We start from the raw sequence: 13795 nt of genomic DNA, 5'->3' as shown, positions 1-13795 counted from the left end.
TTCTGGGCAAATTACTTAATCTCCCTGTGCCTACCATAAATTGTGTCCTTAACTAGTGCTCATGAAAAGCATCAGTGTTGATGAATAAGTGCCAGTGCTGAGCACAGGAAACCACAGGCTCAAATTAAGTCATGGCTAGCAATGAGGGGGAAGAGCTCATGCTGGAGGAACTCAAACTTCTATTAAATCTTGGAGTGCGGACTTGTAGTGGCAGACCACAAATTAATCCCCTATTGCAGACACTGAACAAACAAGCATTTGCAATGCAATAGGCCTCGCATTAATTAAGTTTGAGCTGTTGGCATTGCTAAATAGTGCAACACCATTTGCAACAAAAGTCTATAAATTGTAGGCCAAAAAAAGTGTATTTTTTTGTAGCAATGGTGGCATGCTGCGCTTTAGATGAATATGTTTAAAAGTAAAGCGCGTCATACTGCGTTTGCTACAATAGTTAATTGTGGATGCTTCCACCAGGCGCACACACCACCAGCTGGCAGTGCACACTTCCACCAGGCACACACACCACCAGCCATCAGTGCACGCTTTCACCAGGCACACACCACCAGCCGTCAGTGCACGCTTTGCCACCAGGCACACACACACCACCAGCCATCAGTGCACGCTTTCACCAGGCACACACCACCAGCCATCAGTGCACGCTTTCACCAGGCACACACCACCAGCCGTCAGTGCACGCTTTGACACCAGGCACACACACCACCAGCCGTCAGTGCACGCTTCTATCAGGCACACACACCACCAGCCTTCAGTGCACGCTTTCACCAGGCATACACACCACCGGCCGTCAGTGCACACTTTCACCAGGCGCTGACACCATCAGTCGTCAGTGCACGCTTTCACCGGGCACAAACACCACCAGCCGTCAGTGCACGCTTCCACCAGGCACACACCACCAGACGTCAGCACCACCACATTATCACTCAGCACCACCACAACACCACTCAGCACCACCACAGCACCACCACATTTTCACTCAGCACCAGCACAGCATCACTCAGCACCAGCACAGCATCACTCAGCACCAGCACAGCATCACTCAGCACCAGCACAGCATCACTCAGCACCAGCACAGCATCACTCAGCACCAGCACAGCATCACTCAGCGCCACCACAGCATCACTCAGCGCCACCACAGCATCACTCAGCGCCACCACAGCATCACTCAGCGCCACCACAGCATCACTCAGCGCCACCACAGCATCACTCAGCGCCACCACAGCATCACTCAGCGCCACCACAGCATCACTCAGCGCCACCACAGCATCACTCAGCGCCACCACAGCATCACTCAGCGCCACCACAGCATCACTCAGCGCCACCCCAGCATCACTCAGCGCCACCCCAGCATCACTCAGCGCCATCCCAGCATCACTCAGCGCCATCCCAGCATCACTCAGCGCCATCCCAGCACCACCACAACACCACTCAGCACCACCACAGCATCACAACATCATCACTCAGCGCTACCCCAGCATCACTCAGGACCACCACATTATCACTCAGGACCACCACATTATCACTCAGGGCCACCACATTATCACTCAGGGCCACCACATTACCACCACATTATCACTCAGGGCCACCACATTATCACTCAGGGCCACCACATTATCACTCAGGGCCACCACATTATCACTCAGGGCCACCACATTATCACTCAGGGCCACCACATTATCACTCAGGGCCACCACATTATCACTCAGGGCTACCACATTATCACTCAGGGCCACCACATTATCACTCAGGGCCACCACATCATCACTCAGGGCCACCACATCATCACTCAGGGCCACCACATCATCACTCAGGGCCACCACATCATCACTCAGGGCCACCACATTATCACTCAGGGCCACCACATTATCACTCAGGGCCACCACATTATCACCCAGGACCACCTCAGCATCACCACAGCATCACTCAGCATCACCACAGCATCACTCAGCATCACCACAGCATCACTCAGCATCACCACAGCATCACTCAGCATCACCACAGCATCACCTCAGCATCACCACAGCATCAACACAGCATCGCCACCGCATCGGCACAGCATCGGCACAGCATCACCACAGCATCACTCAGCATCACCACAGCATCGCCACAGCATCACTCAGCATCACCACAGCACCACCACAGCATCACTCAGCACCACCACAGCATCACTCAGCACCACCACAGCATCACTCAGCAGCACCACCACAGCATCACTCAGCAGCACCACCACAGCATCACTCAGCACCACCACAGCATCACTCAGCACCACCACAGCATCACTCGTTGCCACCACAACATCACTCTGCGCCATCACAGCATCAATCTGTGCAACCATTCAACAACAACTGTTTCAAATATGTTAGCAAAAAGGAGGACAGCAATGAGCTGGAAACTATCTGATGGACTCCATTATGAGATTGTAGTTACTTGACATGATAAAATTGGTCCAGATGGAATGTGGAATGCTAAGGAACACAGAGTGTGACAAATGCTATTATTGGACAGGAGTCTGATGTTTGGGACCTAGCTTTAATTGAACACAAGTGCCCACTGGATACAAAACAGCCGTCAGTGAGATAGTGTAAAGTGCGGGATAGAATTTTACCTCTTTTCCTTTTCTTTCCATCATTATTCTTTGTGTATGGATGTATGCTTGGAAGCGGATATGGACACTTTGTTACTCTCTCACATGATCACACTGCGCATTTGCTAATCGATATTGAGCACTGCCACTGTACAGCGCTACAGCTCAATTACTTACTTTTTGCTTGGGGCTGTTGCTTTAGCTTACTGGTGCGGCACTGGGTGATTCGTTGATTATTGTGCATAATTAATAAAGATATCTGAACAAATAAAGTCATGTTGACAAACATTTTTGTTGAGGCAATTTTGACTCAACAGAATTTCAATTCTAAAATAAAATAACTATAAAAAATGGTAGTGCATTTAATCTCGCACTAGAGTAATAAAGTTGAACTATCTGGCTAAAAAGAAAATTAATATAATTCCTAAATTGCTTATAATAGAATTTTAAATTAAACATTGTATAATGTACTAGCCTTGTCAAACTTAATTTAAAGGTTGTAAAGTAATGCCAGTAGTCTGTTTTCTTAGTGCAAGTGGCTTTTGCCTCAGACAGCATGGAGGAGACTGAACACGGATTATCAGGTGAGGATTGACAATAAGCGTTACCAGAGGGGGCATTTTTCTTACATTCATTGTATATATATATATATATATATATATATAGAGAGAGAAACAGAAACGTGGTATATTATGTGCGCCATAATAGAGGTGTTTGCATAATTACCGTGGCTACAGACCGGGATTTCACAGTAAATTAAGACAAATGAGAAACTGAAAAGTGTACTGAAATCAGTGCGAAATATGCCTAAACCTGGCATAACTGTTCACCAATTTCACCAAAAGCACCATAGGAAATATCCGTTGCTATTTTGTCATTGAAACCTAGGCACCGTATGGTTATATTTGTATGTTTAAATGTGGGAAGAAATTCAAATATAAAACCCTACCTCCAGTATGGAAGATTTTATATAAAGATGTGAATTTAGGCTGAGCTAAGCTTGACCCGTGCCATATAGATCTTTGTCCTTGTGTCATTCTGATAAGAGACACAAGGCTTTTACGATTATACATCGATCAGTGGATCACCTCATGATACAATGAATTTTTAAATGAAACAAAATGTGTTTGGGTCAAAATTGACTAACTTGGGCATCATTCCATGAGCTTGTAAACTTCATAAAACGAATAAAAGTATTTTCAAGTGACTTTTTTAAATGTAAGCAAACATTTACAACTGTACTTTTCCACAGATAACCTTTGATACACATGGAACCATGAACTTTCAACCTCAAGAAGCCTTGCTTAAAGAAGAATTTTACTTAATAAGAGTAAGGTTCGCCGAATGGGGTGCCTATTACAACAAAAAGAGGACAACATCGTTGCTCTAAGCCCTAACAAAACAAGAATCGACGAAGCCAATATGTCTGGCATTTGAAAGCCTGCAATTTTTGAATACATGTGTATATATATATATACATATATATATATATATACACACACACATATATATATATGCAGCCCAAACGCGCGCATTACTTACTGCAGTAGTTTCAGTCTGTGACACGACGCAGCTAACCGGGTTGGTGAGCACGCTCAAACAAACATGCTGTCACGTTGGGAGGTTACATACTAAGTTAACACAGGCAAACCATAGGGCCTACCAAAACGGGACCTTTTATGAGGAACATCCATGGCAAGCACACGGGGAACCAGTAGCAAAGTGTGCTAACCAATATATATTTTTTCTCTCACGAGAATCTGATGCATTGTCATTTACCTTAAATGTTAGCTGTGAATATTAACATGCTACATGACAAATAAGGTTACCAATATTATTTTTTACACATGTTTTGGTGATTTTTGAATTTAAATTATGTTTAAAATTAAATATATTCTGAAATACAACGTGTCAAATGTGCAAAAACTGAAGAAAGACCTTTCTAACACACAGGTGAGCCTCAATGTAACCATGGCAACATCTGGTTTAAACTTGTATGTTAATTAATAGACACGCCCATGACTCTTTTCTTGTATATATGTAGAAACGAAATGTAAATGCAGATGTAGTGAACAAGGCGGCAACGCCGAAACGCGTCTAAGCAGATACTGATCGAATAAATCGAGTTTGGATTCAGATTCATGGTGTCAGCGCCTTCTTCAAAATGTACAAGTTTGGCAAGACTGGATATATATATATACACACACACACACACACACACGTTTACAAACCTATACACTATGCATGAAAAGTGTAAAAGTGATCAAAAGTAACAGGTATTAGCAAAGATGATATGTCTTGCCTTTGAGACCTATTGGTTTTGCAGTGGTTCTAGCTATGTTGCACAGGATGGCATTTAAAATAGAAAACAAAATACCCCGATGATGAGACTGGTTGTATCATTTACTAGGCGCACAAACTCGCCTATTAAATAAGTGGGGTTTTTGCTGACCGGAGTTGGATTGGTAACAAAAACAAGCATTTACAATTCAACGGTCTCGCCTTTGCAAAAGTTAGAGCTATTGGCATTGTAATTTTTTTTATTTATGTGTTGGTTTTGAAAACAGGTAAATAAATGGCATTGTCATTTACGATGCCAATAGCTTAATCTCTCGCAAATGCGAGACCTATTGCATTTGCACACACACAGCCAGCCACACACAGCCACACACACACAGCCACACACACACACAGCCAGCCACACACGCAGAGCCACACACACAGATGTAAGACTGTCAGAGGCGCAGCAGCTTCGACAACAGTTTTCCCAAAATGTTGACAGAAGAGCACTGGCAAAGCCAAAAGGCGGACAGCAAACTACAGATCTCTCGTATTTGCCAATGTTTGTTTAAAATTTGGACTAATATGGAAAACTGTTGGTATATTCTACTTTGGCATCACTGACGCATCAACAAACCATGAAAAAAATATTACGTGTGTATCATTCCGGTCCCTTCCTGTAGTCTAGGGACTAAACGTGTGTATTACTCCGGTCCCTTCCTAGAGTCTAGGGACTAATCTTCTGCAGAACACACGGGTGTTTACGTTCGGTCTGCTTATTATTAGATCTTTCTCCTTGAATTTCAATTAGTGATCAATGATACAAGTTCTTTTGCAGCATAATCATCTATATAGTAGAGTCACACAAGCATGGAGGTTCTTAGCCTATCCGGTACAGCGCTGGAGTACCAGGAGTTATCTAGTATTTGCTTAAACACATATTGTTCATTTTGCCCCCAGTTGACACGCAGGATCACAAGTACCAGAAATGAAAGATCAAACTGGAAGTGAGTCAGCTTACTAACATCTATCGTGACAGCCTGAGAGGTCTACAGTGGCAAATTCAAAGCCGCATGCATGAAAATCTCCTTCTGCACCCCAGGGGACTACATACAGTTGTTTGTTGAGCTCATGCACACTGAAGCTCACTGCACGGAGGTAAAGGCCACGCTGCTGCAGGATCCTACCCCATTCTTCTTCTGCTGCTAGTGGCCAGCTTTCTGATGACAAGCAACAGTATTTGTACACCAAACTGTATCACTATCTGTCCACTTCTGAAACTAGCTCATGTGTCCCTTAACATTAACACGTAGCAAACCATCCGCGTTGTTCCTCTTCAGTGCTTGGTATTTTACATTGCACCCATACGGACAGAAATACAAACGAAATAAAAGGACATCTAGCGTTAGAAGAGACTGCCGCAAGGTCTAGGCGCGTCGATACTTCATGTGGCCCAGCATGAGAGCCAAGCTCTTCCCGGACAGAGCGATTCAAAGTAATCTGTCCCAGTCCTCTGGCTGGGAAATCTGTGCCCATTGTGGGATGCATGCACAACAACAGACCACCAAGAGAAAGCATCGTAGAGGTCAGAACTGACAATGCACACGTTCATGGGAGTGATTTAAATGGGCAGTGAAATACAGATACTCACTCTTTAGAGCACCTGTTTACTCAGGAGACTTGCTAGTAGGGTCATCCAGCAAATGTAGAGCAGAAGTGCCTGCAAGGGGCGGGACCCTCCCCATCAAAATATAGCGCGGGTAGTCAGTACTGACCACACGGGCACTTCAAAAGCAGTGGTTAAAGGCCAGACTGCAAGTCACCCACCACGCACTTTAAGAGGTGCAACAACAGCCCCAGATGAAGAGACCACCGCCACTTCTAAGAGGCCCCTCACACAGTCCAAGAGAGCTCGGATCACCGGAGGCAGACTTGGGGGTGGGGCAGAGTACAGATGGACGATGCTCCTCCGGGTGAGGGGCAGAGCTCAGATCCCACGGGCCAGAGCCCTGCGAGAGTTGCAGAAGGTGGCCGAGGAGAGGGCAGATCACGGGCGGGGGGTGCACACGGGTGGAGGGGGCGCCAGCGCTCTGCCCCGGACGTTGGGAAGGAGTGGGAACTCGGACGGCTGGGGAAGGGAAGTGCCCGGGCAGGGGGGAGGAGTTAGGGGGCACTTGGGACGGAAAGCAAGCACAACGGGGGGCAGACGCACAACGAGGGGGACGGAAAGCAAACACAACAAGGGGGCAGAAGCACAAGCCAGAAAAACAATCACAACGAGGCAACAGAGGCAAGAAGAGCAAAAGCGAGCACTCACCGGAGGGCTCGGAAGCTTCTCTACTTCTTCCGCCGGCGGGCCAGCAGAAATGGCTTCCGGAAAAGCCCTGACATTTTCGGATTCGGGGCGTGGTTTTCGTTCTCTCCTCTTCCCATTGGCTGGAATGTAAAATTCCAGCCAACGGGAAGAGGAGAGAAAGAAAACAGAAAGAAGCGAAAAAACACTCCCCCCGAATCCGGTCTTGAACTGAGTGACGACCCTCTCCTCCAATGGCTGGACTCCGTTTAGTTGTGTGTGTGTATGCATCTGGTGTGTTGTATCTTGTGTTTGCATCGTGTGAATTTTCTACATGTTGTGCTGCGGTCCGAGGCAAGATGTATTCCTCAATCTGGGAGTGTTTTGTGTTTGGTATTTGTGTGTATTCACTGTGTGAATGCCTTGTTAGTGCATTGTATGGGTTTTGTGTGTGCGGGCGAGGTGCCTTTTGTACTGAGCGTGCTGTTTGTGAGTTTCAGGTGAGCATGCCATGTTTGTATATTTCGCTTTCCGGTGTGTGCACAGGTGTGAGTGTGGAATGCGGGTGATCATTTGATGAGCACCGGGTGTGGATCTGTTGGGGGTATTTGTGCGTGCCATTCAAGTGGTGTGGATCTGTTGTGATGTGGTGTGTGTATATTGAACACAGCCTGCACGGCTGGTGTTCGCGCACTAAGTGGAAGTGTTTTGTGTGTTGTGGGTGATGTGTGACCCTTTTTTTTTTGGGGGGGGGGGGGGGGGGGTCTGTTGGCGTCTAGCTGGGTCAGTGTGTCTAAGTTAGTCCTGATTGAGTGTGTTTATTACTATTGGGTGAAACTGAATTGTCAGAGTGATATACTGGATATGTGAATGAGTGTGGTTTGTGTGCATTCATGGGGGTGTTTGAGTTTCTCCGTGTATGTTCTTCCATACCTGTTTGTATGATTTGTGTTGGCGTGTTTCCGGTGTCAGGGCTGCACGTGACAGGTGAGTGGGGGGCATATGATGTATTTTTCCATTAGTTTTATGTTTGATGTACGCATCGGTTGTGTTGTGCGGTTCTGACTTATCTGCTGCTGAAGTATCCTTATGTAAGTGTGGTATTCGCACTGTGTTTTGTGACAATGCTGTACAGCCATCGTACTATCAAGGGGAAAGTAAATATAGCTGTGTCGCATAAACAACTGAGGAACATTTGAGTGGAAACAGAGGTCTCTCTTGTATGTCACTCCACCAGCTGCCATGTTTATGGGGTTTTATTTATTTTATGCGTTTTTTATATAGCGCCCTCTACAACCAGCTGTCCTGGCCCGCAGTACTGTGGTGGTATCCGAGCCATCCTGGCGGCGCCACGGTGGTAATAAACTGCCAGGGGCCGTCTGTGTTTGGACGGTGAGTGGGAGGCGGGCAGGAGGGCTGCGAGGTCACACGGGACCGGCTCCTATTAAATGCTGAGCCGGCCCAGAGCAGCAGCCCCATAGTGTCCGGTTACAGAAATCGATAAGTTCCCCATATGTTCCTCTTAGCACTCCATGAACCGCTTCCATATGGACAAGGATCTGGCTGGCACCCCCGGGCAGGCTCCGCCTTCTGACCCCGGAGTCCCAGCGCTAGGCCTCGAAGCATGCACCACCTCACACAGAATAAGTTAACCATAGTTAAACTGCGCGTATCACTATGCACTAAATACACCTCTTTAAATATAGAAAAGGGACACGTGCTGGCTGAACTAGAGTCAACATTGTATAGGGACTTCAAAGTCAATCAGATTGGACCACGACATGTATAGCTCCCAGCCTGCTTCTAAGCACCGCGTTTTTATTGTCAGATAATAGATCAGAGGCACGGGGAGAACTTGTTTTCCTGCTTCTTTAGTATTTTATTTAGCTATTGATTTATAGCCTCCACACACCCACTGTTTCTCATCCTTTCACAGCTCTCAAGATGCCCCGCCCCTTCCGTTTCAGGCTATAGTGCTCCTTGAAGTCACAGAGCACCGCACGACGCACCTTACCAGAACCCGAAACATCATTACAAACAGTGTGCAGGTGTGTGTTTGAGACAACCAGAGGCGTCCATCAGACGCTTTGTCAGAAGGTGTAAATGTTGCGAGCAGAGTGTGCCGAAGTTTGAAGCGCCCCCTCCAGACAGCGGGCGCCTGGTTCTGAGGAACCGGAATTGACTTTCTATGTCCTGAACCATATAACCATCGTTTGTTTATTAGCGTGATGCATCTAGAATAATTATTCAAAGCACGCAAACACTAATATACACACGAAAAGCAGTAATTTAGGAATTAACATACATCACGTTACACGTTTTCACATTTGCTTGACACGACCGACGTCATTTTGTGGCCTCGCTCGATCTCTGCATTAGCAGGCCCCATCCTTGCATTTCACTGAAGCCGTTCCCTTGAGATATAGACCAACTGTTGCAAACTGCTGTCTCTGCTTTTTAGGCCTGTCAAGGTTATAGGTAGAAGGAGGAGGCCGGATAAGCACATTCCTGGGGGTGCGGTACAGGCTCTCCCGGAGTTAGCAGAAGGGAGTCACTGGCGCGACCTTGCTAAATACGATGAGCTAGACCAAGAGCGCTTTGTCTCCCATATATGGTCTTTCCTTCTGCACCAACCTGTGCCAACTTGTATTTTTCCATCTTGAGTAACGGTTTCGAAATGTAACAGTATATATGTGATGTTCTGACAATGTGTCAGCTGTCTTCTTGGCGGACCTTGTGGGGTTAGGTCGCAAGGAGCTCCTCTGGCAGAGTTTGTTTGTTATAATAAACGATTGGACCTTCTACACTGCCGACTGACTGATTATTGGTAATGGGTATGGGATTAGTTGTAAGTATGACTCTATTTGGGATATGGTAGATCATTTTCGGTACTTCAGTTGGCGACTCTGCCGGGACTCCACGTTGGGGTCGTCCCTCTGTAATCAGAGAAGAAACGGGACATTGAAAGGGGCAAATTTTGATCGGGGGAATGAAGAATAGACCAAAGAATTTGGGGTCTGCTCCGCACTCCCGATCGCGAAAACCCCAGCTGCTAGTGACCCCACGATGGAGTCCTTTGGGTGTAACCCGAGAACCAGCCACATTGGCATTAACGTGAGTTGGCAGTGAAGAACGTACAATCAGACCTGCGCGCACCAGGTGAGTGTCTTGTCTTGTCCTGTGTTGGATATCTTTCTGGAATTTTGAATTTGAGACTTAGCATGAGGTGACCCTAGGTCACAGAGAACTTTGTGAACAGGGGTCTGATGGCGCAGTATTGAACCTGCACGTGCGGACGCCCCTGTTTTGGTGATGAAAGTAACTAGAGATAGAGACCAGATGCCTTGGTGTGAAGCGCGGTTTTCTACCAGGGCGGACTGCTCTCGGGAACGCCAGCAGTTGAGATTGGGTAGCACTCGGACACATCTGGAGCGGCGCTTGAGAAAGCGGGCTTAGCCAGAATAGTTCGGGAGGTGAACCATGAATGCTGTCGGATGGCCCGTAGATCGGTCTGTGGTTTAGAAACCTGTGTGGCTATCTCTAGGCAGTCTTAGGACAAGACTGTTGTACAAGAGGCATTTTGCGTTTTGAAGGTTTGGAAAAGGTTCTCCATAGGTGGGAGTCGACGGGCTCCACCTCTTGTTTGCAAATATCTGTGTTCCGTTTTTTGTCTTATATGTCGATGTGAATTGAAAGGCTTGTTTTCGCGCTGCGGTCATTTGATTTGTGCAAGAGTGAATTCGAATGAAAGACATGGCCATGTGTAGGAGAGTGTAATGCTTAACAATTCTTGATTCCTTTTCAGCTTGATTCAGGTACAAAGGGGCAATGCCGTGCTTTAGTAAACTATGCTTTGGCTGCGTTCACCGAGGGAGCACCGGGTTGAATGAAAGCCAGCCGGCCCCTCCAGAGGGGACTCCCAGCCATGATATGTATTGTAAGCACGGGATAGGACCCCTCCTCTTTAATACCTTATGGCACAAGTATACTAAGGACAATGTGGAGCTGCAATGGCCAAAAACAGGATCTTTCGATGAGAAAAAGATCCAGTACCTGCAAGAACGCCTATTTGCTAAACGTAGTAGGCAGGCTATGTTTGATACACCTAATAAATGGCAGAAATAGGCAAAGCGAAGACGCATCTGGTCTGAAAAACTCCTGAAAATACAGCAAGGGCAGACTGTAACTCAGAAAGCCATTGCTCATGATAAGAATAAGACCGAGAAGAATATCGAGTATGCAGATAGACAGTTCAGGTTGCAAGTAGATAAGAGTTATGTAACACGGAACGATGCAGAAGATGAAATAGAAGATTTGTTAGATAAAAGACCTCCCCCACCGTACGCACCGCAGCGCATATACCCCGCAATGCCTCTTCAGATGGTGGCTGCGCCGCAAGCCTCCGCGGCAGAGGAACAAGTGCCTCTCACCTCTCCGGGGACTACCCGTGCCCCACCTACCTCAGTGAGAGACCTGGCTACCCTCATCCCTGATCCGGGACAACTCCCGGGATCGCACCAAGTGACATTAGCAGCTCCAAGCCCCATATGGATCTCCCAGTCAGCCAGTAGAACGCCCGGAGATCCGGGGCAGACACCGAAAGGGGAATTGGGAGGCCTGGGTGGTAAGCGACTATTCACCAGAGCGTCTGTAGGGTACGGCGAAAAAGAAGCAGTTGCAGATCAGGCCGCCCGATGGATGCGGAATGATATATATACAGTAGCTGATATATGGAGCACTATTAAAGACTTAGAGCCGGTGATGCAGCAACATGCCCTATAACAAATGTCTTGCTACCTCATCGAGGCTTGGGAACTATGTTTCCGGGATGGGAGGGCCCCTCTAATACTGTATATCATCCGAGACTGGACTCATAAGTTTAATATGGACCCCCGAGAGGTATTCAAGAATGTCGACACCGTAGTAAAATACAGAGGCAGAATGTTCATAAAAAGCCCCAATTGGACTTCCCAGCATCCTATGCGAGAAGTGCACCCCATTTTTCATCCCGAAATTCCTGAAGTACGTGATAATGCTGACCAGGTGATACGGGCTCGAGTGGATGCCCGGTTTCAGGAACAATGGGTGTACACTCCGTGGAAACGAAGTGAGGTTCTTGCATTAAAATCGCAACTTCCCGATCCCCGCAAGAACCCTACCGCCTATTACAAAGAACTGACCGAGGTTGCGGCCTCGGCAGTGATGACTCTGGCAGATGTCGAACTATTCTTTGGGTTACTGGTTCCCGTTGATATATGGAGGCAGGTGCATGACGCCGATCATGCTGAACTAGGGGGAACTTGGGACGAATTGAGAGGTTGGGACCGAGATCGTAAACCTGGGGATAAGCCCAGAAATGAAATTACCTCCTTGCCAGTAAAAATAATAGCATTTATGCATACCCTGATTCCTCCGCGAAAGGTTGACTGGGATAAACTGACAGCCTGTAGACAGAAAAAGGATGAAAGCGTGTCTGACTTCTTTACTAGGTTTGAAGGGGTCTTTATTGACTTCAGCGGACAGGATTTGGCCACGGAAGGTGGAATTAGGTTGTTTGTGAATAGATTTGTTACCAACTTGGCACCGGAAATTTCTGCACGGTTGCAGGCCGCAGAAAGCACCTGGACTACCTCCACTCCCTCCGTGATTCTGAGCATGGCCCAATATTACGAGTATAGGGAAAACGAAAGAAGGATAAAGTAGAGAAAATGGCCAAGGATCCTAAAACACAGGTGGCTGCTTCAGCAAGTTGTCAGAGGACAAGGAGGAGGGAAGGGAGCCAGAGGGCCTGTGTCCAGGGGGGCGGGAACAGGCAGAGGCGCAGGCTTGGCCCCTACTGTAGGGATAAACCAATGCTCATATTGTAAACAGGAGGGACATTGGAAAGCGCAGTGTCCGTTATTACTTGCCCAGAACGGCGCAGAGCGAGGACGGGGACAAGGTGGCCCAGATCGGAGTGATATGCAAAGAGAGGAAGCATCAGGCAAGTCTGAACGGAATCATTTCGATGGCCACCAAGGCAGACAGTATTATCATGATGATTACGCATTCGAGGACCAGGATGGGTATGTCCACCCATAGGACAGCCAGGAACAGAGTAGGGGCCAAGTGTCGATCCCTGTCAATCAACAAGGACCCTATGTGAAGGGGGAATTGATGGGACTTCTGAGAATTTCCTAATTGACACACGGGGCAATGAATAGTTCAGTTGCTCGATCATTGGTTCCAGGGGCGACTCTGTCCGGGCAAAATAATGTATCTGTGGGATTTTCAGGAGTCCCAGTAGTCAGTCCCATCTCTAAACCACTCCCCTTCACGATAGGTCACCTTTCCTGCTAACTTCGCATTGTGGTGAGAATCTGTTGGGCTTAGATATGCTGAAAAAGCTGAATGCGAAAAATATACTGCTCCCCTGATGGGGTTTATTTGACAATACAACCCCACCCTGATTGCATGAAACAATGTTTTGCTAAAAATGAACCTCTCCCACCTGAGTTTAACGGCATTCCTGCTGCCCTGTGGGCAACTGGAGATGCAGACGTGGGTAAGTTAGACATTCCCCCAGTCCATATTACTTTGAAAACTGGTGCAAAGTTGCCACGCACTCCGCAGTATAAGAT

General features: G+C 47.2%; 1 protein-coding gene across 1 annotated transcript in view; it reads right to left on the bottom strand.

The window, feature by feature from the left end:
* AHDC1 (AT-hook DNA binding motif containing 1) overlaps positions 1–13795 on the bottom strand; it is a 429179-nt gene that overhangs the window by 30834 nt on the left and 384550 nt on the right. The gene's annotated exons all lie outside the window — the stretch shown is intronic.

This window comes from Lissotriton vulgaris, chromosome 2_1, assembly GCF_964263255.1.
Source record: "Lissotriton vulgaris chromosome 2_1, aLisVul1.2, whole genome shotgun sequence".
In the NCBI taxonomy this organism is placed as follows: domain Eukaryota; kingdom Metazoa; phylum Chordata; class Amphibia; order Caudata; family Salamandridae; genus Lissotriton; species Lissotriton vulgaris.
The sequence above is the reverse complement of the archived record's forward strand: the minus strand, read 5'-3'. Positions and strand labels throughout refer to the sequence as shown.